This window comes from Anser cygnoides, chromosome 1 (assembly GCF_040182565.1).
Source record: "Anser cygnoides isolate HZ-2024a breed goose chromosome 1, Taihu_goose_T2T_genome, whole genome shotgun sequence".
Lineage (NCBI taxonomy): Eukaryota > Metazoa > Chordata > Aves > Anseriformes > Anatidae > Anser > Anser cygnoides.
This window is the reverse complement of record NC_089873.1, coordinates 20,337,690-20,364,386: the sequence shown is the minus strand read 5'-3', so window position 1 is coordinate 20,364,386 and position 26,697 is coordinate 20,337,690. Positions and strand designations below refer to the sequence as shown.

At 38.6% G+C, this 26,697-nt stretch overlaps 2 long non-coding RNA genes across 3 annotated transcripts; one reads left to right on the top strand and one right to left on the bottom strand.

Moving 5' to 3' along the window:
* Nucleotides 1-270: 270 nt before the first annotated feature.
* Nucleotides 271-7,737, bottom strand: LOC106040474 (uncharacterized). Of its 2 annotated transcripts, XR_010828587.1 has the most exons (4): nucleotides 6,543-6,631; nucleotides 5,897-6,108; nucleotides 909-1,001; nucleotides 271-706 (listed from the first exon to the last, which is right to left on the bottom strand). It is a non-coding gene; the product is annotated as an uncharacterized lncRNA (long non-coding RNA). The 2 variants fall into 2 exon arrangements; XR_007158267.2 differs by having other exon boundaries at nucleotides 5,897-7,737.
* LOC106040473 (uncharacterized) lies at nucleotides 6,919-13,249 on the top strand. The gene is made up of 3 exons (XR_001209907.3): nucleotides 6,919-7,047; nucleotides 7,952-8,055; nucleotides 13,021-13,249. It is a non-coding gene; the product is annotated as an uncharacterized lncRNA (long non-coding RNA).
* Nucleotides 13,250-26,697: the final 13,448 nt, after the last annotated feature.

The following is a 26,697-nucleotide window of genomic DNA, read 5'->3' as shown; positions in this document are numbered from 1 at the left end:
CTGAATGGAGAACACCAGTATGCTGCAACATCTCACAGCTGAGAACAGAAGAGATGTTTGTGAGGAAATCAACATCAACAAGAGGAACTATCAAGCAGAATTACCCCTACCTTTGGTTAAAAACCTGTCCCATATCCCCTCAGGTCCAACAGAGACTAGATTATTTGGCTCTCCTGTTTTTGTTTGGGTGTGTTGTATTTTTGGTTTTGTTTGTTTTGGGGGGGAGGGGATTTTGGGTTTTATTTTTTTGTTGTTGTTATTTTGTTTTTTTTTTTTTTATTTCTGAGCATTCTTCACTGAGTACAGCTTTTTCATCTATTTTTTGAGATATTTGGAGGAAGGATGAGTTAAAAGCAAAAGACTTTGGGATATAATATTTGTAAAACACATTTTGTCTAAGCTTTTTTTATTTCATGAGACAAACAAGCAGAGACCTCGATAAGTGCTAAAGCTACATTATCAAAATATTAATAGGTAAACATATTAACAAAAATGCTGGGAAGTGATGAATCAGCTGGGTTTTTTTTTTATTATTATTATTATTATTATTATTTTCATAGAAGAGAACCCTGCCTCAGCCCACTTCCAACCTGCTTCAGGGCTCAAAGCTGCACATAACTCTGAGCTCCACAATTCATCCCATTTGTCTTTGCTTCCAGAGTGCAGGTCAGTTCATGGTCAATGGTACTGGAGGCAGCTGACAAGTCTAAAAGAATCAGAAGTGACACCTGATCTTCATTCATCATGGACAAGGATTATCAGCCAACACAAATATGTGCTGTGACTTCTGTTTCAAGTGGTTTGTAAATAACCATGCATTATGGACTGGATTTCAAGTGAGTTCAATCCAAAAAGAAAAGCAGACTAAAGCTAAAGTAGAGCACTTATGTGTGCTGATGGGAACTTACCCAAATTCAGTGCTCATAGCGTATGGAGAGTAGGATTATCTGGACATCTATTGAAGGATGTGGGATCTGACACAAGGATTTAGGACCAATTTCCTATGGAGCAGAGATATTTAGGAAACAGCTAAGATGAAAGTGATGCATGTCATTGTGTGGAAGAGTGTCTGGTTTTAAACTTGGATTTATTAGGTACATTTGCAGTGAGAAACAAGTTCAGAAACATTAAGTTTCAGTCTCTCAAATCAATAGTCATGTAGAAAATGTTCATTTGGTACAATAATTCCCCGGAATCACTTTGAATTCATGTTACTTATGACTCTAGGGTTATTCTCTATGTTATTTAGTCCAAAAAGGGCTATTGTAATTGCTACAAACAGAGGATAAGGGAAGGGATGTTCTTTGCAGGGGGACAGGGAGATAGTTCTGTGTATGTGCCTCTGTTGTAACATCAAGGCACATATAAAAATATTTGGCAGGGATTGGTAACCCTAACCTCCCCCTCACACCCTACTGCCCTCAGTCCCTGCTGTCCCAGGTCTCAAATTCCTGAGTCTTTCCACCTAAAAATTCCTCCAAACTCTTTCAGTGACTAATATCCTGTTCCATGTTGTCATTTCCCAAGGTCTCCACCACTCCAAAGAACCTTCTTCCCATACCAAAGCCATCCATATTCCTCCCCAGCTCTCTCTGCTTAGATTTCCTTCATATCTCAGTTATTTTGCCATACCTTTCACCAACGCAATCGTCCTGTTCCCCCAGTGCCAGTCTTCTCAATCCCCAAACCATCAAACTAGAGAAATAGTCCATTCCCAATCCATTTTGAACCCCAAACCTCCTTTCTCATCTGCCATCATTCTTCTCCTTACTCTATCAAGTATTTCTTCAGACCTTAATTTTCCCCTCTATTCCCAATTCTTATTTCATCTCCTACAGCCCCTGAGCTTCACACCCTCCATTCATTATTCGCATCTTCTGAATGGTTCTGTCCTTTTTTGCCCCCTTTTGAGTGTCATGAGTCAGTACCTATCTTCTCATCAACCTCTGCCTCTGGCAGAGCCCTTCCCTTCCTTAGATTGTCCTGAGAGAAACCTGATTTATCAGATGTCAGTCCAGATGGGACTCTGAAATGAGCCTTAAAAAAAAAAAAAAAACACCTACACTTTTCCAACATACTATTTAATTACATATTAATTCATGATTTCTGAAATATATCTCACTCAGGACAGATTCATTTTAAACTCAAACAAAACAAAACCTTACAATGTACTTATTTCTAGTTTACATAAGAGTAATTATCTTGTAATTAGTTTCTTACTATTGCACTATTGTCAGAATAATTACAGGACAGTTAAAATTCCACTTTTACTTACATTTTTCATTTCCTGCATGACATCCTTGTCTCTAAATTGGAGAGGCATGGATCTGATGGATGGGCAACTCAGTGGGTAAGGAATTGGCTGGATGGTCACACTCAAAGATTTGTGGTCAATGGCTCAGTGTCCAGGTAGAGATCAAAAACAAATGGTGTTCCTCAGGGTTCGGTATTGAGCCTGGTGTTGTTTGATATCTTTGTCAGTGACATGGACAGTGGGATCAAGTGCACCCTCAGCAAGTTTGCTGATGACACCAAGCTGTGTGGTGCAGTTGACATGCTGGGGGGAAGGGATGCCATCCAAAGGGACCTGGACAGGCTTGAGAGGTAGGACTATGCAAACCTCATGAGGTTTAACAGGTGCCAGGTCCTGCACCTGGATCAGGGCAATCCCAAGCATGAGTACAGATGAGGAGATGAGTGGATTGAGAACAGCCCTGATGAGAAGGACCCGGGGATCTTGGTGGATGAAAAACTTAATGTGAACTGGCAATGTGCATTTTCAGCCCAGAAAGCCAACCATATCCTGGGCTGCATCAAAAAAAAGCATGATGAGCAGGTCAAGGGAGGTGATTCTCCCCTTTTACTCTGCTCTCATGAGACCCCACCTGTAATACTGTGTTCAGCTCTGGGGCCCCCAGCACAAGAAGGACATGGACATATTAGAATGAGTGCCGAGTAGGGTCACAAAGATGTTCAGAGGGCTGGAGAACCTCTCATATGAAGACAGGCTGAGGGAGTTAGGGTTGTTCAGCCTGGAGAAGAGAAGGTTCCAGGAAAACCTTATAACGGCCTTCCAGTACCTAAAGGAGACCTACAGGAAAGCTGGGTATGGACACTTTATCAGGGAGTGTAGTGATGAGACAAGGAGGAATGGTTTTACACTAAAAAAGGGTAGATATAGATTAGATATTCAGAAAAAATTCTTTACTCTGAGGGTGGTGAAGCACTGGAACAGGTTGCCTAAAGAAGCTGTGGACGTCTCATTCTCTGGAAGTGTTCACAGGCAAGTTGGATGGGGCTTTGGGCAATATGACCTGGAGGGAAGTGTCCCTTCCCATGCAAGGGGGGTTGGAACTAGATGATCTTTAAGGTTCCTTTCAATCCAAACCATTCTATGATTCTATGAAAATTCTATTAACCAAAGAAAGAAAAATTTTCAAAGTATGAGATACAGCTTCATTTTCCTCTTCCAATGGCATTTCAAATCCATTTCTCTTCCTGTTTTGATAATAAGTAGTCATGGATAAGGTGAACAAACATTCTTGGAACTGGCAAACAGAACCAAGAACTCTTTTTCCCTCCCTGTGATGTTTATTTTATAACCCCTAAGTTTCAGAATTGAACTTCCTATTGTACCCTCTTTTTGATTTCATTAGTCTTTTTTCTTTTTTTTTTTTTGTAACATATTCCAGTTTCAACAGAAGATGAAAAAAAAAAAAAAAGAGAGAAAAAAAACCCTACAGAATAACCTGAATCCGAGTAGTTAAAATGCTTGAATGAAAGGTGAAAGATGTGACTTTGAACTTTCTCAGTCTACCTGAGGAAGGTCTAGCAACCAAATTTCAGTTTTTGTATTAGAAATGCTACACTTACCATATTATGAAGAGATGCACAAGTTCCCTTCTGGTTCCTTTAAAAAATACGCCTAACTGCATTTTGCAAGCAGTGCATTGTTCTCAGTGTGTGTTAGGAATACTCTGAGGATGCTTTACAAGTTAAAGAGAGAGTTAAAGGAAAAAATCCTATTTCTGAAACTTGATCAGGTGTTGAACCAGCTGCTGAGCTTCTCATACTAGGGCATTGTGAGATGGGCTGCGCAGAACTGATTCTCATAATAGTAATGTTTAACATCAAAGAAAAAGGCCCCTGGTGAACTTAGGTAACTATATTGTCTTAACTGCAGCTGAGTAGTTGGTTTGGGAATCATCATTATACTTAAATACACCAAGTTTTTCCAAAATTTCCTCAGGTCTGTATTAGATCAACTGCAATTTTTTTTTTTTTTGGATCTGCTCTTGGTTTGATTTTTTTTTTTTTTGCAGTGTCAGTGCTCCAAAATCACTTTCAGACCACTTGTAGAAACCTATTATTTTGAAGTGTTTTTCTTCTTTTTTCCTCCACACTTTGACAAGCGACAGTGGTTCAGTAATCTAAGAAAGCTTTATAGGAAGGATTATGAGATTCTGTCACAGAAATTTGCATGTTCCTGATGAATATTCATGATATCTCCTCCCAAATGCCAGAAACTCATGATGAGAAAAGAAAAGAAACTTTACAACTGAACAGAGAAGAAAGAGGGAAGAGGGAAGAGGGAAGAGGGAAGAGGGAAGAGGGAAGAGGGAAGAGGGAAGAGGGAAGAGGGAAGAGGGAAGAGGGAAGAGGGAAGAGGGAAGAGGGAAGAGGGAAGAGGGAAGAGGGAAGAGGGAAGAGGGAAGAGGGAAGAGGGAAGAGGGAAGAGGGAAGAGGGAAGAGGGAAGAGGGAAGAGGGAAGAGGGAAGAGGGAAGAGAAGCCCCCTGCCAGAACAATTTTTTGTAATGAAAAAAGGATCATCAGTCACCAGACTGACTTTGCCTGTTATCTTCTGTCAAGGGGGCATGTGAGGAGAGCTTGACTTCCTCTCCATGTGCCCAGGGTTCTGGGATTCCCTATTGTCCTCAGGCTGAGACCTGTAGCTGCTCTACGCAAAACTGTTCTAGTTGGGATGTGGTTTTCCCGGTTGGATTGACAACTGTCTGCTGGGAAGTGACTGAGATGTCAAAGCTGTTATGTAAAGGATGACAAAGAACTGTCATATAACCACTGTCATTGATTTATGTATATATCTTTTTTCCAGTTTATACAATATTTCAAATGTGAAATATTATATATGCACACTTCATAAGTGGGAAAAATGTTATTTTTCTCATTCACATTTTTTTCCAGAGTATCCCTTCTTTACTCTTTTCTTACACCTTCAAGCTTTGCAATAGTCATTTAAAAGCTGAGTAACTAGCACTGAAAATTATGGACAAAATTAATCCCAACTGTTACATCCATGTTAGGGGACTTGCATCTGAGGCAGATTTGGCCCTCCTTTTTAAAGTTTTAAATTGGGAGTTTCAAAACAGAGGTTTCATTGCAGCCCCCACTATTTAGCAAGCTTTGGAAATAAACCTGCAAGTCTTTTAAAAGTCCATTCTGCCTAAACAACACCTTGCAGGTGGCAATTGTTTCTGAGACTAAAAACAACAGTGTGAATAAAGAAACTTTGCAATGAGATATATCAGTCCCAGTTTCTTAATCTGTTTCAGACCTAAAGAATGATTTTAAATGGTGCCTCCCTGAAACAGAAACTAATTTCTACAATAATTATCACTCATTTCTGTAATACTTTTCAAAATAAATAAATAAGGAAATATCTGTCAGAGCCATGATGAGCTGCAAAGTAATTTTTCCATTTGCTTCCTCCCCAAGCAGGATTCTGGTTCTTTTCCAATAAATGTTAAATTGAATGGTCTATAAATCTCTGCAAATGGTTTGCTTTCATTTCAGTACAAGAAAGATTTTTTCGGTACTAAACTAGTCATTATAGATAGACGTGCTTTGAATTGACCACTTAACACTCAAATCACTCACCTTTTGCTTTTGATTCAGATGCCACTGAAACAATGGTACCCTGAGCACTTTACTGCCCATCTTGTTCCCATGTAAGTGAGGCCTGGCTAAAAGACTTGTTGCAAAGATGCTCCAAGGCTCATAGATAGCTTCTACACAAATAGCAAACCTAACCTTTCCAGTAAGACTTATTCTCTTGCCGTCATTCAGCTTGACTGAGCAGAGCACTGTGACTGAAACAACCAGACAGAACCAGTAGGGGAATCCATGCCAATCATTCAGCAGGTAAGCAAATTTGGTGACTTAATACTATGCATGTGTCTCTGCTAGATGGAAGACTTAAAGGCTACCAAAGGAACTTGGGAATTCAAGCTGTTTTATCTAGCACCTACATTTCTTACTACGTGACAACTGAAGATCTGCCCTAGGTATATAGATTAGCTCTTTGCACTGATCTTTGCACTATGAGACTATGCACTATCAGAGCTCTGTTGTTAATTGAATTTTTCCTTGTATTGATCATGGAGCATGGTCTCCTATTTTCTGCTAGTGGCAGCCAACAACTGGGCCAGCAGCGTGATAAAACATGAGTCAGGAATAGGAAAGTCATAGACTGAGATTCATCAGGAGCTGTGTGAGTTGTTCTGTGCAGAGCATCACCACATACATAAAATGCTGATTCCATCCAAACATATCAAGCCTGACTTTAAGCTGATTTAGCTCCTTCTTTTCTACTCCTTGTTGACTCATCACCAGGCTTTCTCATGCAGGATTAGAACTAATCCTTCTGTGACATCATCCTTTACAGTGAGTAATGTATAAAGTGAGGGCTGGACACCAGTCACAATAGCTTTCACAGATATGGGAGTCATAGCATACATAAAATATTCTTTCCCGTCTGTGTCATAAAATACCAGTTTTGTGTTTTCTTTTTCTAATTTCTACACAATAGCTCAATGTAATTTCTTCCACTTTGGCATTTTTATAATGCAATATGTAGCATGGCTCAACACTTGTGAAAGTCATGATATTTTATATTTCCTACAAATACTTGTGTTTCTTCTATAACCCCAAAACTCCCCCCCACCAAAAAAAAAAAAAAAAATCTTTTCATATAGTAAAGTGAGGTTTACCTACCTTAATTTTGGAATCTAAAATTCCATTACTTGAAGGTAGAGGACCTCTTTCTTGATACCTGTTTTCTTTCCTTCTTCATTTTTCTATTGATTATTTTCTCACTTAGTATTCCTACTTTTCCTATAATTCATTCCTTTTTTTTTTTCCCATTAGTTCTGTTGTTTCAAGATCTCTCAGTCCCTTTTTTCTGTTACCACACACAGTTCTTCTTTCTTTCTTTTTGGTCATCTTCCTCCTCTACTTTCTCCCTCCTCTACTCCTCCTTGTCCCCCTGCTATCCCTCTCTATTCTTTTCCATCTCCTACTTTTTCTGGCCTTTACTTTCTCCTTCTCTGAAAAACTGTCCTTCTTGTTTCCTCCTTCCTCCACCCCTGACTGTTCTACTCTATATTATTTTTCCTCTCTGATGTCTTTTCACCCTCACAACTCTCATTCTTCCAGCCTGCCCCTTCTAAGTCACCAGGTCTCTTACCATTTCTAAGTCTTCTTTCTCTTCCTCTTGGCTTTGCTTGTTTGTTTTTGTTTGTTTGTTTTGTTTGTTTGTATTTGGTTTGGTTTAGGTTGGGTTGGGATTTTATAATGGCTTCTTTTCATTTCCTTTCATTTCACCATTCTATAAATTATTGTCCACTTTTATTGTATTTACACAGTCTGCGTGAGTCCAAAGAAGCAAAATACAAGTCCTTTAACATGAAATCTTTCAAAGTCCTTGAACTTTATGAATGTTTATCTTGATAGGTATCACAGCTCTTCACTGGCTTCACTGGGTTATCACTAAAATAAAATTTTGAGTTTAAGTGGCAGAGAGAAACTTCCTTTCTTCTGATCTCAAGTCAATATAAGACCTATCTATTTAATCTTCTACTTTTGTGTCCAAGTTTTCTTTAGAAGCAAAATTTATTGCATTCCAAATGGTCTTTTTTTTTGTCTTGGCAACAGACTAAGACTGCAGCCATTCAGCAGAACACATGAACACAGAAGCACTTTCCAGCTCGTGAAGACAACTGAGCTGGGGGAAAGGAGGTTGCACTTGTGGACCCCAGGTAGGTTGTCTTGATTTCCTTTGAATGAATTGTGTTGTTAATTCTGCTTGTTTCTCACTGTACTAAATATGTACTACGCAGTGTACAGGACACAGAAGACATCACAGTTCTTGCTTGAAAATATTCAAGTGGTAAAAAAAAACAAATAGGTTATCTGAAGAATGGGAAAGGGACAAGAGAAAGGTACCATAAGTGTACCAATTGTGCATTTTCCCCTTTTGAATGAGCCAAATGAGTTAAGAAGCAACACTTTCAATTCTAGAAAGCCTGGAATATTGCTAAAACTGAAAAAAAAAAGAAAAAAAAAAAGAAAAAAAAAGAAAAAAAAAACAGAATTTGCTTCACATTCAGACTGCTGTAGAAAACAATGAAGTAACAGAGGCTTTTCAGCAAGTAGGGCCACCCTCCTCCTCTAGCTGAAAGCTCTAACTGCTCTATCCATTTTATAGTCAGTCTTCACTCACTGGAGAAAATATTCTTGATCTTCTATGGAACAGCCATCCTGAATGTGAGCAGCAAAGCATGCACAGTAGTCTTTTAGAGCTAATAGCTGTCATTGGTTTCAACATTGCCAGGCAGCAAAGACAACTGTACTTTGTTCTCTTAATTTCTATTCTTATGTTAACAGTTAGGCTATTAAAATATACAGGATGAAACTGAATTTTCTGAATTACAGTTTGGAAACAGAATATAATTTTGAAACTCTTTTCCTAAGCCAGTTTCTAGATATCACCCAGAAGCAATAAGACATATATTTTTAAATATACTTATGTTCCTAACTCCTATTTATTTTGATATGAACTTCACAAGAATTGGAAAGGGCATAATCTACTCAGTTCTTAACAATCTCAGCTCCACTAGAGTCAAAGAGTAAATGAATGTAGACAAGAAATACCACTACAGTACTGGAGAAGGCAGTGCATGCTCAAGAGATGAGGCTAAGGTTTGAGATGTAAAAATTTTCAGTCACTAGGACAAGATCAATTCAACTTATTCAAGGTAAAACCAATGAAAGAGGAATTGCTATGTAAAGAAAAGAAAAAAGAACAAAGAGAGATCTCAGATTAGAAAAGAGCAATATGTAAGTGGCATGGCAGAACTTACTTCTTCCATACCCCATGACAAGCCAAGGTGGTAAAATAAGGAGCTAGGCAGAAAGAAATATTGAAGCTATGGATTCTGCACTAGCAGTTAATCTGAAGACTGTTTTCTAAATCCTATGGTAGAGGTTGCAAACACAAGGGATGTACAACGCTCAGGGCTGATGAGGTTCCAGGCCAGAGATTACAGCAGCCTGAGGAGTGATTTGTAAAATAGATAGGACAATATCCAGACTATATGCTTATTGTCTAAATGACACTAGAGAAGTCTCAACTGAAAGATCTCAACATCCCCTCAACACCATATCGCCACTTTGAAGTCCAAAAGCTCTCCAACCATTTCAGACAAATGGTAGTTCTGAATATGCAGACAGGTCTGGAAACAAAAAACAGTTCCCAAACACAATTAGCAAACCCTAAGGAAAGCAGCCAGGAGAGGCAGGAGAGCCCCCAGACTGTATTAGTATATGGGATTATTCCCTCCCAGGTGCAGGAGTTGACATTTCCCTTTTCTTGAACTTCATTAGGATCCTCTTGGCCCATTTGTTCAGCCTGATGAGGTCTCTCTGGGTGGTGGAACACATACTTAGTCCATCAACCTCTCCTCCCAATTATGTATTATATGCAAATTTATTGAGGTTGCACTCTGCCCCATCATCCTGACATTTAGGGAAGAGACTAAAAAGTATTGACCACTGTATTGTAGCACCTCTCCTACAAAGAAAGGCTGAGAGAGCTAAGGTTGCTCAGCATAAAGAGAAGGCTGCAGGGTGACCTCATTGCAGCCTTTCAGTACTTAACGGGGACCTACAAAAAAGATGGAGAGCTACTCCTTTCTCAATCAGATAATAACAGGACAAAGGGGAATGGCTTTAAACTAAAAGAAGGGAGATTTAGACTAGAGGTTAGGAGGAAATTCTTCATTCAGAGGGTGGTGAGGCACTGGAACAGGTTGCCCAGAGAGGTTGTGGATGTCCCATCCCTGGAGGTTTTCAAGACCAGGTTAGACTCAAGACTCAGGTTAGCCCTGAACAAGCTAATCTAGTGGGTGGTATCCCTGCTGATGGCAGGGGGGTTGAAACTAGATTATCTTTAAGGTCTCTTCCAACCCAAGCCATTCCATGATTCTATGATTGACCAATAGTTGACCTGATATACATTTCATCTCCTGGCCCCTCTTAGGAACATTTTGTTGATCTATATGATTTATATCAAATCTAATGAAAATCGTGTAAATTAAACTCTCTAATACTCTGATGCTTCAGCCACTGCTCTTTGATTTTCAAAGCAGCATGTAGACACTGGGCTGGAAACTTTTTGTTGATTTTAATGGGAGTCATATGTCTTAATTCAGACATAATTTCAGAGACTTTATGAATATTATTTTCTTAAACTACCTTACCTGCTCAAGTCTGAAAACAGAGTTGTCAGGGGAAATCCATCTACTAGAAAATAATTTTACCTAATGGTATTGATTTTATTATTGAAATATTACTGTATTTGACTGACTTTTATCCACATAACAGTACTTAGCAAATTCCTTACAAAATGAGCTCTGATCTATGGCTAGGATTCCCAGTATGGTGATAATGTGGTAATTAAGTAATAGCAATACTGAAACAAATTCACTTGGAGATACATTACTTTAAATCACTTTAGAGTCTAGTGCTAGTCTTCAGTATGTCTTTCCTGAAGAGTTATTTGGACTTTCACTCAATTAACTCAGCATCTCCCAAAGTGAGTAAGCCTCCAGATGGTCTCTTCTTTGAGGTGGCTAAGATATTTTTACTAGGAGGGGGTTGCAATTTCTTTCAGACTGCATCTGTGAGACATTTAGGAAGTTATATTAGTGTTCACAAAATAACATTGCCTGTCCTGAAAAATCATCCTGCTCTTTTATGAAAGTCTGTTTTAATTGGCTGCCTACCTAGTGTAGCTGTCTTCTCAGCCTACATTTTTGCCTGAGTTGGACTGAGATGTCAAAAATAGAAAAAGAAAATGAATTATTTAAGCCTTCATGTAGAAAACCACCCAATTCTCTTGACATTACACTGATTTTACTTTAGCACATTCAGTTTACCTTTTATATTAGTGCATTATGAAGTCACTCCCTATTGACAGTACTATGAGATATCAACCAGACCTTAGAAGCTTTATTCAGATTTAAAGATGAGTCCTCATTCTGATATTTGGATTTAGCACCACAAACCTCTTGGACCCTGATATATTTGAATTTATGGCAAAGATGATTTTTCATCACCAAGTTTGGATCTTAATCAGAACCCTCAATAGCTACTGAAATTGCAAACTAAGTAACCACTTGAAAAGTGTTGCTCATACTTTTTGACAGCTCTTCTGAACCAAGCTGACAACTTTTTTTAAATTATTTTTTACTGAAGACAGACTCAAATATGGTCTTTAGACCATCCTTTATTTTATTTTATTTTATTTTATTTTATTTTATTAAAAACACACACACACAAAACAAACAAAAACATGAAATCAACTCCAACAGCTTTTGTAATGTTGTAGAATATTCTATAACACTATTTCTTAGAAAAGTATTAAATTTCCACTAGTATTTGTGAACATCAGATAAGACAGATAAGAAAAGTTTGTATTTAAATCTCAAGTAATTCTTTCTGGGGTTCCACCAAAAATTAAAAATCAGCTTTGTTATATTAACTCAAATGACAAAATTAGTGTCTGCATAATTTAAAATCAGTTTGGGTTAATATGTTTTTAAAATAGGAGACTTTTTTAGTTGTAGTTAACAACACACAAGTAGAAATCAGAAATAGCTTAACAAATTTCCAAATAAATAACTTTTATTTAAAAAGTATCCAAATTTACCAGTCTATCCACCTTCCATTTCAGCACAAAATCACTTCAGTATTTCTTTGGCACTGCTGGAAATAATTAGAAAATTTACCTTAAATACTCTGGTTCATAATTTAGAAGGTTTGACAACTTTCATTATAGTCCCAGTGATTTGTACTGAAACATTAAATTTGTACCAAATACCCTTTTTACATTCGTATTTCTGCATTGTTCCCTTTTCCTTTTTTTCTCCCTTATTAACTTCTATGCTCTTACTCATAATCAGGCTTCCTCCCACTGTTCACAGATCCATTAAGAGTTCTGTAAATGTTTCCATGGCTGCTTTCTACATATATCAAATGGTCTGTTAGGACAAACTGTTTGGTTTGAAGGCAGCAGCTCCATGGTCAAGGTGAAGAGTAACACATTGATTTCTTTCACCATTCTAATTTTCATAGAATCATAGAATCTTAGAATGGCTTGGATAAGAAGGGACCTTAAGGATCATCTAATTCCAAGCCCCCTGCCATGGGCAGGGACACCTCCCACTAGACCAGGTTGCTCAAAGCCCAATCCAACCTGGCCTTGAACACTTCCAGGGATGGAACAGCCACAGCTTCTCTGGGCAACTTGTTCCAGTGCCTCACCACCCTCTGAGTAAAGAATTTCTTAGGAAAATTTTAATGATCCAATGATTGTTAATAGGAGCATCACAGCGACTACGCTAAAAATTTGGTAATCCACTCTGCCTGTGAGTAACCCTATATGGTGCTGTCAGGTGGAGGTTCACAGGGATTGGATCATTTGATACACCAGCTGATATATCCCAAGGCAATGAGAGGAAACTCCAGAGGTTACCCTCTGTGAAGACTCCATATTAAAGAATTTGTGCCTAGTATGCCACTGGAAACACTGTGGTAGGACAAGCCAAAGGAAGATTTCTTAGTCATACCATGTGAAGAGAATTACTTTGCACAACTGCCCCATCTTGCGAATGGGAAAGGAGGCCTCTTTGATTTAATCTGATTTATTCTGTCCTTTTCAGATCTCATGAAAAATAAAATAGTGAGCCTGTTGGTTTGTGTTGTCATTGCTCAACCATGCCTAGAAGGTGGGAAAACACACTTGTCAGGGGAGATATGAAGAAACAACTGAAAATAACTCTATAACAGTTTTTACCACTACTGCAAAGAAATACTTAATAAAAGCAAGGATACTCTTATTTTTCACTCTTTGTGTAAGTACCAAGCAAAATTCATGTCCATTACCTTTTAAAAGGTACTGTAAATAAATAAATAAATAAATAAATGAAAATGTCTCAGTTTTTTCAGAGTAAATCCATCTCCATAAATGTCCAGCCAAACTGGAACCCAAGGTTCACCTGGAAATTCCAAGGCTCTCAGAATTACACTGTAACAAAAGGATTTTTTTATAAAAGCAAAAGACATCAGGGATCCATGTTTCTAAAGAAGCAATTAATTACAGTCAGATGTCTTACTTTAAAACCTAACAAATGAACTAAAACATATGGTCATTCAAGGTCATTAGGTAGGAAAATCATATTACATTTTCTTGGAAGTACTTCAAAAACTGCTAATAGTAGATGTGAGGCTCCTTCCTTGACTGTTTCCAACAAGCACTGAATGGAGCCACGTAGTAACAAAGGAGGGGAAATTTTTGTGACTTTCTTGTTAAAGAGGTTGTTCAATATTGACCCCATCCCCAGCTGTAATCTGGATGAGTCTCAGGGCTGCCCAACCCATGCTGACTGGCCAGTGTTCCCCACTATGCTCCCCATAAAAACCATCCCAGGACATATAGGCGAATCTGCTGTCTCCTTCCTCTGTCCATCAAAGGATCAAGCCAGACAGCAACCTGCAGCCAGAAAAAAATCCTCACATATCTACTCATGGCAGCTTCTGGCAACTTCTGGGTTGCAAACAGAGCACCAAGGGCTCGGAGCGGGGCTGATGTTACTGCCTGCAGATTTTATAGAAATGGCTGTGTAAAATGAAGTTCCAAAACTAACTTTATATAATTAAAAGTCACTCTCTCTCCCTTTCTCATTTACTTTACAAATCTCCTGGAACATGACACAGCCCAAGTACTAGTTGTGTATCACTATCAAGCTGAAAGCTTGAGTAAACATGAAAATATCGCAGATAAGTTACTTCTGACTAATGAAAGCTAAAAGTGAATTGAGATGTAACAAGGGCTAAGTGTCCTGTGATAAGAAAAGCTTGATCTGGGAAAGGCCCTTGGTTTCAATTTGTTATTTTCCTTTCTCTACAGTACTGGCAATAACAAGGGTAAAAAAGGCCTTTTTTCTAATTTGTACTGTGTTTTTGGAAAATGTCTTATGTCTTCATTGATTCAGGCACTCACAGGGTGTGGATGGCACTGCTACCCTCAGTGTTAGCCAACACTCCCCCACTGTTTCAATGGTTTCTGTCATTCTACATATTGCATTGCTAGCTAAGGTAACCCCTCATCCCAACCCATATTACCACCAGGGGATATAAAACAAAATAAAAGGAAATTAAATTGAAAGAGAACTGGCTGTATTTCAAAATACAGTGAGATCGTTAATGCCAACTATGCTAAATCAACATCTAAATCAGCTGCATATTTAGCAGCCAAATTCTTCTCCAATTTACACTCATGTAGGTCCAGATAAATTACATGAAAGTGAAGGCACTAATTGTGGAATTGTGTCACTGTAAATCAAGAAAAGAATATACCCCTTTGTTTAAATTCCTCACATTTTCAAGTGTGCAAATGAATTGGGAAGAGGCTTTTTTTAGACTTATGAACTCAATGGAAAAATAACACTGAAAGACAAAGGTTTCTTAGGGCTTCTATGTAGCCACCAAAACCACAAACAGGGTACTGCATGATTATAGCTCTGAAAGTAGCACTCCTGGGAGAAGAAATCAAGCTCCAACACAGCAAAAGGGAAAATCAGAATCATCTAGTCACCATTCTGCATAATAGATTTTCTTTGTATTTATTTCCACTTGGAAACAAGTTGTGCTTTTGAGTTTATAACATGTAAATACATCATGAACTCATTTGTGTGAGGGCCAGGGTTTTCTCTGGTTTTGTATTGCAACACACATGATGAACTGAGAGCTACCGAATGAAAGCGAATCATCGCAATCACAAAGTATCACTTTTTCTCCTCATAAAACACAGCACCAGTTTTCACCGTTTGTTTTTGTTTGTTTGTTTGTTTTTCGTGATATTTTTAGTGAGACAGAAGACTAAATAACTGAATGCCAAGCCTGGTATAATGATTGTAAGGGTGGAAGGATGGGAGAGAAGCGGGGGAATGGAAATCACTGCTGCTGGAAGAGAGAAACGTGTTTCACTGCAGCAGGATACAAGAGGGAGAACTGGAGAACTTGTCTTGGTTTTCCAGGCCTGAAGTAGCTGAGGTAGTATCATAAGTGGAAGTAAGAACAACCCTGAGCTATGGGTTACAACCACAACAGTTTGGTATTCACAGCCTAGCTTCATCTCCAGTTTTCATTCTTCACCGTAGCGCTGCTTTGTGGACCAGCCACAACAGACATCGTGGCCTTTCCCTGAAGCAGTGCCAGGCACAATATTTGTGATGATGTACATGAAAAATAGAAAACAAACCACTCCTATTCCAGAGAATCCAGCTAAGGGAGTAAACTTCCAGAGGAGATGGGGAAATTTCCCTAAAGACACCTTCCAAAATACCCTGTTTAAGAAATAACAATGTAGTCACAACACAAACCCCTACCCAGTCCCAAACAATGGCAAAGTGACCCTGTCAAGTCTGCTTCTGGGGACAGAAGATGTGCAGATTTGAAGCAGTACACAGACTATGGACAGACTGTCAAACTGATGTTTTTTTCTTTAATAAATAGTTTAAATTCAGTTCAGAAAAAGACACACTATGTATTTCTTGAGCCCTCTTAACAGTTTTCCTTTTTATTCATTCAGGGCCTGGCAGGGATGTTAACCAATTTCCTTAACATTGCCAGCAGTCTCAGGGGTCCAGCATCACTAGCAAATACCATAGCTTCCAAAGTATCTGTGATATTTGAAACAGAGCTTTGGTTATGGACATTTATTTTTAGAGCACTCCCAAAACACTGACCACAAACCCTGTTCTGGTACTGACAGGAATCCCTTTACTGGATTATTAAAACCTCTGGCAAAGGAGCAGCAGCTCTTAATACAGCAGCTTTGTACTACAGTATGAGACAAGCAGAGAATAATAATGTATCTAACTAAATTATATGCAAATATCAGGCAAAATATTGTTACCCAAATGGAATTTGGACGGAGCCCTTGTGTTAACACCCCAGCTTTTGGTCAGAGTGCCAAGGTACTTCTGAAGGTTGAGAGTGGCCAAGAACTCAGTTTTACAGCTCATCCAAAAGCCCATAATGTTTGCATTAACTAATGGATTATATAATAATTACCTTTTTAAAGGTCTCTTGCAGCTCCGCATATAATGAGAGTTTTTATTGTTAATGTTGCCTGTCTTCAAATGGCCTGTCATTCTCTGTTGTTTTTGATTTTATTTTCCCAGTTCTGGGCAGGTTTAGTCCATTTAAATTCTTGCAGGCACTGTTTATTTATTTTATTTTTTTTTGTTAGGCAAGTGCAGGTGAAAAAAAAAAAAAGATGTGTGCAGCAGAATTTATTATATTCTATTGAGCACCATAGGGAGAATAATTATAAAGCTTCAATACAAGACTGACACCATCTGGCTACTACAGAGTTTGCAGGTTTCTGTGAAATACTGCTTCCACCACTGGAAAAATAGAGCATTTCAACCCCTGGTTCCAGGAGGGGGATCCTCAGTGAGCAGCTGGCTGCTCCAGGGTGCACCCTGCAGCAGCTGCAGAACCGAAGGCTCCTTGGCACCTGCACCCTCCTCTCACTGCTGCTCTCAGGGCAGGTGCTGTTATTTTATTACAACAGCACTTTGATGTTCCCAACTAAAAATTGTCATAAGCCATTTCTAGTAAATACCAATTTGGATTTTTATATTACCATGGTGAACCGCTACCGTTATCTTTGCAGGAATGTCCAAACAGATAAGGGTAGTGTCAAGAATGCTCTTGAGGGAACCTTAACGTTTCTTCAAGTAAATCAATAAAGGCTTAAGCTAATGCACTTGAACAATGTACTGAAGTCAATGAAATTGCTTGCTTTCTTAAACTGAAGTGACTGGATAAGCACCTCTGAACAACGGTCTGAAATAGAAATTTAACCAAATATATTCTATTATTTACCTGAAGCATTTACTGAGCTTGGATTCACAACCTAAGAACTTCATTCCCTCAGTCAGAATAAAAATAAGATAATAAAAATTACACTGCAGTTGAATGCTGTATGACAGTAAATAATTTCTCACTTCTCTAACTGCTTTCTCCCAGATGCTTACAACTTAGTTATTTACATTTATTGGGAGCAGGATTGCTCCTTTTTGCACTTTCCCAGAAAAGAGTAAAGCTCAATGCTTTCTCAGCCAAAGTGAGTCAGAATGAGTCAGACCACAAGGACAGAAGAGGGGCAAAAAATTTCTCTCTGAGGAGGGTTTGAGGAGGATGAGTTACATGCTGTACACTCCCTTTGCTAACACATCGTAACTATGCTGTTCTCCCCTGCCTGGATCAGCATAGAAATTGAATTTAGTCCTTGCAGCCTGACAAGGTGGGTATTTGCATTCTGATGGAAGGAATGGAATTCATAGAATCATAGAATCATAGAATATCCTGAGTTGGAAGGGACCCTTAAGGATCATCAAGTCCAACTCTTGATACCGCACAGGTCTACCCAAAAGTTCAGACCATGTGACTAAGTGCACAGTCCAATCTCTTCTTAAATTCAGACAGGCTCGGTGCAGTGACCACTTCCCTGGGGAGCCTGTTCCAGTGTGCAACCACCCTCTCTGTGAAGAACCCCCTCCTGATGTCGAGCCTAAATTTCCCCTGCCTCAGCTTAACCCCGTTCCCGCGGGTCCTGTCACTGGTGTTAATGGAGAAAAGGTCTCCTGCCTCCCGACACCCCCTTACGAGGAAGTTGTAGACTGTGATGAGGTCTCCCCTCAGCCTCCTCTTCTCCAGGCTGAACAGGCCCAGTGACCTCAGCCGTTCCTCGTACGTCTTCCCCTCCAGGCCTTTCACCATCTTCGTAGCCCTCCTCTGTACACACTCCAACAGTTTCATGTCCTTTTTATACTGTGGTGCCCAGAACTGCACACAGTACTCGAGGTGAGGCCGCACCAGCGCAGAGTAGAGCGGGACAATCACCTCCCTTGACCTACTAGCGATGCCGTGCTTGATGCATCCCAGGATACGGTTGGCCCTCCTGGCCGCCAGGGCACACTGCTGGCTCATATTCAACTTGCTGTCAACCACGACCCCCAGATCCCTCTCTTCTAGGCTGCTCTCTAGCGTCTCATCGCCCAGTCTGTACGTGCAGCCAGGGTTTCCCCGTCCCAGGTGCAGGACCCGGCACTTGCTCTTATTGAACTTCATGCGGTTGGTGATCGCCCAGCTCTCTAACCTATCCAGATCCCTCTGCAAGGCCTTTCCACCCTCATTCGAGTCCACAACTCCTCCAAGTTTGGTGTCATCAGCAAACTTGCTCAAAATACCTTCTATTCCTACATCCAGATCGTTTATAAAAATATTGAAAAGTACCGGCCCTAAAATGGAGCCTTGAGGGACACCACTGGTGACCGCCCGCCAGCCTGACGCAGCCCCATTTACCATAACCCTTTGGGCCCTGCCCGTTAGCCAATTGCTCACCCATTATGTAATAAACAATGCATATGACCTGAAGAAGCCACTATTACAATTACACAGAGAGGCACTTGAAAGATATTATAAGCAGATGGAGAAACAGGGTTTTCAAAAGTACGAGGTTTCCTTAATAAGAACTCCATCTGGGATTGAAAGTTTGCAGCTTTTTCTAGTTTCCATAGAAAACTATTTGCGTATCTTAACATAATTCAGATTATTACTGTACTTCCACAGAATTTACTCAAGGAGTCATCAAGCTCTTCCCAAAAAAAGAAATTTTCATTCCTCATATTGTGTATGAAGTTCAAATTTATGTGCTTCACCTTAAAGAGATTCATTTTTTCCTTCCTTGCAATCCTGAAAACTGAATACAATTGTAATGTAACAAAGAATTACAAGATTGCTAATATACTTCCCTTCCTAATAAGTGGACTTGTGGGAGTCTGATTCCCAAACACTTCCTGGAAAACTGCCATCACCAGGACTACAAACTAGAGCTATGTGAAGATCTGTTTGTATGGTTTGGTTGCCAAAAAATGAGCAAATAATGAAATAAATAAATAAATAAATCCCTTTGACCCAAAATGAACTTTTCTCATTTCCTTGGAAAAACATACAAATCAGTGTAAAAAATGTGAGGATCAAAAAGTGATGAAATATCTTTCCTTAGAATGTATGGCTTTTTTAACATGTTTAACCTACTTCAAATGTTTGCATTTGTTAGCATGAAATATTTTTTGTTAAAATAAGACAACTAATTTTAATCAGGTTACCAGATTAAAGAGAAAAGCTTCATCCAGTGTTTGTTATTCTGTGTCCTGTCCTTAAGAAACTTAGTGCTTCTGCCCATAGCCCTATTAACATTGTAGCAGTTCTGGGAGATGGAGTCAAATGCTGCTGCAGGGAGGTGTTTTTGAGGAACACAGACAGAGCACTCCCAGCACCTTGCCGGAGGGGGCTGGACCCCTCTGTGTGAGGGAAGCACCTCTTTTCTGTATGGTATTTCCTTGCTACGTTTATGTGAAGTTTTCTAGCCTGTATCATAATGGGCTAGTGATAATTTATTAAAAATTCACAGAAGCATTTCCATGAATTCACACTCTGTTCTTATCACAGATGGACCCAAACTGCAAAATCTGGATCCTGAATTAAATGTTCTTTTGCTTTGGTATGTCAGATGCAAGGTCTTGCCTTCACTAAGTCAAGGGGGAAAAAAAAAAAAAAAAAAAAAAAAAGAAAAGGAAAGAAAAAAAATGTTCTTTTTATTATTAGTTAACAAAGTAAAATCCTAGCAAAGGCAAAGAAACTCACAGTTATCATTTGGTTCTGCCCTGGTCTTCAGCTCAGTGTTTAATTTATCTGAAACCTATGAATAGCCTAGTCTTCAATAGAGAATTATTATAATTTGAGCTATTGACAGATTTTTTCTTTAGTGAGGAAAATACCCAAGTACCCAGCAAGGCCTAGTTCTACCCTCCAGAACAAATACTAATATTAAAGTACTGAATATCAATTCACTTACCATTTGGTTGAGCTGCCAGCACACTGCTCACTGTCAGAGGCAGGATCTCAGGATGACAGATATCAATCGGACCTCCTGCACCCTGGCAGAGATAGAAGGGCTTCTGCAGAAGATGCTGGTATTTCACTCTTTGGCATGCAACGATGGGAAAGCACCTTGCTTTGCCTATGCTGGTTTTACCAGTAGTAACAGCATTTTTTCACACTGTTATTTTTGGCTGGTCTGTGTATCATGACACAAAGAAGGGAAAATGAAGACCAGTCAAAATGTAGCGTAAATGAGATGATAATGACAAAAACACTTTAATTTCAACATGTACTTAACAGTTTTTCTGAGCCCAGAAATGCTTGGAACAAGATGAACATGTTTTGCAATACTGCCAGATCCCATAACACTGCCCAGGACCAGAACTGAGGACTGCTCTCTCCAACAATCCCTACAATTACGTCCTTCCACTCAAGGTTTAACATTTGGTAGTCTTTGAGGAAGAAATGTTTTTTAAAACAGATTAGGAAATAGAAAAAATGATCATGATGCACTTATGCAGAAAAAGAACTCCAGTTTAAGGAACAGCACAGAAAATTTCACAGAGAGTAGTCTGGGAGAACTTAAACCAAGAGGGGAAAAAAAAAAAAAAAAAAAAAAGGTTTTTGTTCTGTTATGTCCAGCATCCAGAATTTTAGTAGATTTCTCTATGGAGTGACTACACTTAACCACTCTATTTCTCTTTAACTTCAGTCATATTAAAAGATCCTTCTGTCACATTCTGACTCATGTAAAGGGTTAAGTATATATGCTGTGAACAGTTAAAATTCAGTGAATCACAAATATTGCAACCGAAGCCATAATCTTTGGATTGCAGTGTCAGCTTTGCAATAGTACTTTGTAGCACAAAAGGTATCTATTTCCATTTCATAAGCATTTTTTATTTGTCATGCGTTTTATATGTCTTTTGAAGTCCAGAAAACCTTTCAGCACAGCATGCTACATCTCCAGACAATTTTTCCTTTAGAATTTTCTTTGGATATTCTTTGGAAGACTGTTATTGTGAAATTTGTACTGTTTTATGATTTATGCTTTTTCCCTTTGCCAAATAGATACATACTAATATACTACAACATATGCTCTCAGCATAGTGTTTAAACCAAACACAAACACATAATCTATTAAATGCCTACAAAGCTTAACATATTAGATCATTTACATTATGTTTAAGTGACTCCTCTCCTCTAAATTCACTTGAAGCCTAAAAAGACAGCATCAGTCCAGAAGAAATCAGAAGGAAACCAAGACCTACAGGAGATCAACAGGAAATTTCAAATTTAGAGTCTTTGAATCTAAACTGCTGACAAAGATGGCAGAAAAAAAATAATAAAATAAATAAACAAACACATGTAAACTGGTTAATAGCTTTTCTAAGTAAACATTCAAGATATTGGATGCAATGAAGCTTTTTATACATGTAATCTTCACTCTATAATCTTTCTCATACCAACAAATGAAAGATCTAAATCCAAGAGAATGAACAATAGCTATCCCTTTTTTAAGACACAGTTGACTGAATATTGACCATGTGACATGGAGTACTGTCAAGATAGACTCTGTGTGAAAATATCTTATTTTCCTTGTTTTTATTTTTAAGCAGTGATTAAGTATAGAAGCAGCACCACATTTATGCTACCATAATTAATGTAGTGACAGCTTTTCCATTATAAATTTCTGTTTTCAGGGATTTATAACTCATCTCTGGAAGGCTGTTCCAGGCAAAAACTTTTTGAAGTGTAAAGATCAAAGATCAGTTTAAGCTTTGTGTTTAAAAGAAAACTGTACCCTTTTTCTTCAGCACAGCAAGCCAAAAGTTCGAAACAGCAGTCTAAGAAAGGATAAATGAGTCTGGCCTGCTTTATTGTGGCTTCACACTGAAAGAAGTGATAGACTTTATATTTTTAATAGTAAACAGTAATATCAAAAGAGCATTAAACTGCTTCTCAGGCAACATGGAAACTGGCATTCACTATCACAAGTTAAATTATGTCAGTCCTTTGCAAGACAAGATTGTTTCCCAAGAGTTTCAGAAATATACATTTTCATTTAAATTTTGGATAAACATTGATTTTAGAAGAGCTATGATTTTGCACCTAGCAGCTTGCACACAGAAAAAAAAAAATCATCAAGTGAATGTTTGGGTAATAGGGACAAATAAAATGAAGGGTTATTTAAATATTGAAAAGAATGAAAAATACTAAATCAAGCAGAAGATTCAAAAGATTAAAATGGCCTAAAATACATTACTTAAATCTTGTTAAACAAAACAAAACAACCTTTCTAAAGCACTCCTCTGTGTCTGCATTTACACTGAGGTCTGCATTTTTGCCAGCTGAAATACAAGGATATCTATAAAAACAAAAACAGATAGGGATGAAATCCAGACAGACAAACTATCAAAAAGGAATCCACGTGATTTGGCAACAAAGAAGCACTGCATCTATGCCATTTAATCACCAATATTTTTGTAAGTAGCTTCTTCAATCATTTTTAAATATGTGCAGAATATACATAAAATAATAGGTAATAAATTGTTAAACCTGATAATAGTTTCATTTAGCAGCTGTTTTATTCATGTGAGGGAGTATTTTGCAGTCTGTCTCTAGTTATGGGAAGGATTTTATTTTATTTTTTTCTGTAATATATTTGATGCTCTTCACCACTTCTCAGCATATGTGTATGAAGCCACACTACTGCTTCCACTTTAGGGGCAGATAAGGAAAGCATCCCTTTAAAGTAGTCTTTAAATCTCATTCAGTTAAATATCAATCTCAACATGCCTTTGCAGGTCATCCACAAGGAAGGTCTGGTGGAGAATTTCATCAATGGTTTTGTGGAATGAAACTCAATATGACAGTTTTGTCTCTTCAATTTTTAATCAGAAAATGTGGCAGATGAATTGTGCCCATGGGTTGCACAACCACCTGTGCCAATCCCACCATCATAGCACAGCACTAGGCTGGCTCTGTGCACACAAGAGGAGCTCTGCCCACAATTGGCTTTAGGTGGCAAGGAATGATAGTTAGGAAGCCACAGTGAACTTCAGTTTTTTCTGCAGGACATCTGCTCAAGCACCTCATGTTGCCATGCACTTTACAGAGATGCTCCGGTAGACACATATAAAGCTGATACAGTTCTCTCTGGGTTTATCTGTCCTGATACAGGGCTGGTCCTTCAAGGTTTAGCCTGGTTCCTGCAAGAGAGCAGAACCTGCCAGGCAGGCTAGCATTTTATTGCCTTGCTTCTGCAGGGTTATGGATGGTCTCTATTCACACCAGACTAGTTTGCTCCACACAACACACAAGATATGTATCTCCTCCCCCATTGTGAACAAGCCCCAAGAAGAAGACCTCTGTGGAGATAAAGTGCAAGTGCTGGACATAACTTGCATTGCTTTCAGCAGCCAGCCCCAGTGGTGGAGTTCTTCGAAGACATTTCCTCTGGGCAGTTTCTTGGCTTTGCAGAAGCAGCTCAGGGATCTCACATGCAAGTCTTTGGCTTCTCTGAGCCCAAACTGTTTCTGTAAGTCTCTTGCTTTAGATTGTCTCCCTTTATCTCTTATCAGTTTTTAAATATATTTATGGCTATTGGTAATTTTAATTTCTAACAAATTATATTTTACAAATTAAATTTAAAAGTACATGAGATTTTAGTGTTCAGAAAAACTTATGTTAACTCTAGCAGATTCTTGGGGAAAAAAAAAAAAAAGAAAAAAACACCACATGTATTTTATTTTGTCTGATTCCTTATTTCTACTTGGCTGACTCATTTATGAAATATATGAAAATTCTGCATCCCAGCTGTACTTTATAAGCATAAGATCTACTCTCCAGCTGCACACAATCCAAACCCTACTACATCACTCCTCTACCAAAGAGACATGCATTTTTGGGAATCAGAAGCAGTGAGTGGAACAAATTTAAACCATTCACTCAAAATGATAACAGTAGTGATTACTGTATATTCAGGATTTGTAACTTCTATGGTTCCATAGAAAAGGCTAGATCCGTATTCTCACACATTACATTTTATCCGCATATCTTCTTAAAAACCTAAATATCTAATTTTAGCACTCTGAAAGCAAAGTTCAAGTGGTCTGAGTTGAATTAAGCTGTGTATCACATGAATTTTTCTACTCTTTCCTTATCCCAAAAGCTGCTGCTCTTGTAGCCAGACAACAGGATAATTTTTGCAGCCTGCACCCTGTTGCTCCACCTTTAAACAAGGAGGGAGATAGGAACACACAGCTGGATGTAATACCACCTTCAAACACAGCAACTAAATCCAAACCTGAGCTCATCTCTGAATTACTTAGACCAAAATATTCTGAATCTTTCTCAATTATACTCTTTACAACAGGGGAAAGCAAAGTCTCAACAGTGTCCAAGGCCCTGTATGACAATAATGATGAAATGATTTATACTGCCAATCTTAATACTATTTTCTGCATTTCCTGTGTAATCAATAGTGACTTCCACTACAAACTCAAATATAAATAGAAGACCCTTTTATCCCAGGACTCAGCACATTCTCACGGAACACCCTGAAGTTGATAGAAGAACTTCCACCAATAATAGCGTTTGGTCTTTCTATTGTCTCTGTCACCTAAAATACATACCTCTCTTTAGGGTAGGGCATGCGAGTGATCTTCAGAAGAAAGCAGTCATGAAAAGATGCTGATTGGCTGTGGAAAATTCTCCATTGTCATGTACCTTCCCACAACTGCATTAGACCTGTCCTTACTGCCTGCCTGCCTTCTACTGCTCGGCCTTTGACAGGGGATGTTTTGGGAGTTAGGATCTGAAGCATGTCAAAAGGGAGGTAACACATCACAGTAGATCTCTGTTGCTTCCCATTTCCCACGGAAAATTTTCTTCGACAAACGCCCATTAAAACTCCCACTGCAACTTACACTGGGATCGGGCATCCTGAGATCAGAGACCTGTCACCAGTCTCCTGAACACCAGAGAGTATTTGTGTAATGCCACGGGGTGCCCCAGGTAGTTAACTCAGCCATGCTGCTGCAGCAAGCACACTAACCTGGGCAGTCACCATCTGGTAAAGCACTAATTTCCCCATGTCCCCATCAGGGACACAGATACTTGCCAGTTTGCTTATGGCTATGTGCTAATACCTTCTTTTTGCTTTCTTATGCATGTTCTTGAAGGAAGCTGAGATGAGGAGATGAGGATGTATGAAAAGACAGCGGGAAGACTGTCACTTCTGTGAGAAGGCTGGGTGCCATGACCTGTTGATATGGGAGCAACAGCCTAGTGAATTTGTGTGTTATATTAGCTTTATTTCAGGAAACTTGTCTACATTTATGCAAATGAAGATGTGTCCCACTGATTAAGGCTGTTTTATTTTCGTTGAATCATCTCACGATGCAACCACTAGAAAGATAAAACCACAGTAGAAAGATAAATGTTGAAACAAAGTTCCTATGAAAGTTGTCTAGATTAGCTCTGTGATGGGGGCCACAAGGGGCAGCTATATGCAGAGATAATGCCAATTTAACTAAAACTTTTTGAACTGATTTAGTTAAAATCAACATAACCCCTACCTGCTTCTTTAAGAAATAAATGTATTTGGTTGGATGTATATTAATTTTAGGCACAGAGACAGATTGATGAGTTCTTACAAATGGGAGCGAGTCCCAGTTTATATAAATCAATTTACAAGTTGATTGAAAACCTCTCTATTTTCACACTGGGAGTGAGAATGACAAATGTTGTCTTTTTTTTTTTCTTATAGCTATATTGACTTAAATGATTACAGTCATGTAACCCTGATTACTGTAGAGAAATTAAACAGCTTCTATGTTCACAATGCCAAAAAGAACTAGTATGGTGAGATCTTTACTAAAAGTTTTCCTAGAAATTACTGCACAGCCTTCTTACAAATCAATAAATTGTTTTTCTTACCAAGTGAGAAGATTATGTATCCATCATGTCAGGGATTATCTCACTTCAAAAGGCCAAAACAGGAAGAAAGGGAAGAGGACGGAAATGTCTGGAAAATAAATATGTTTGACTTCTGCTGAGTTTCTGGGATGTCAACTATTTTTACAGTTATATTTTTTAATGTTTGTCTCATAGACACCACTACGCTACATACCAAAAGGAAAATGTGCTTCCTGTCCCAGCAAGTTTCAGGATGGTTTTAGATTTTAGATCAGTGGGATGACACAATAAGAAGCCAAAGCAGAAAGGCTAAAATTCTAGAGGAATACGTCACACAGAAACACTTCAATCTCAGCTTCATTATAACAACATCAAAAATCAATCAACCAACCAACCAATCAATCAATCAAAGATTAGAACCAACAATGTAGGCTGTTGGAGTTTTTAACTCATCTGTA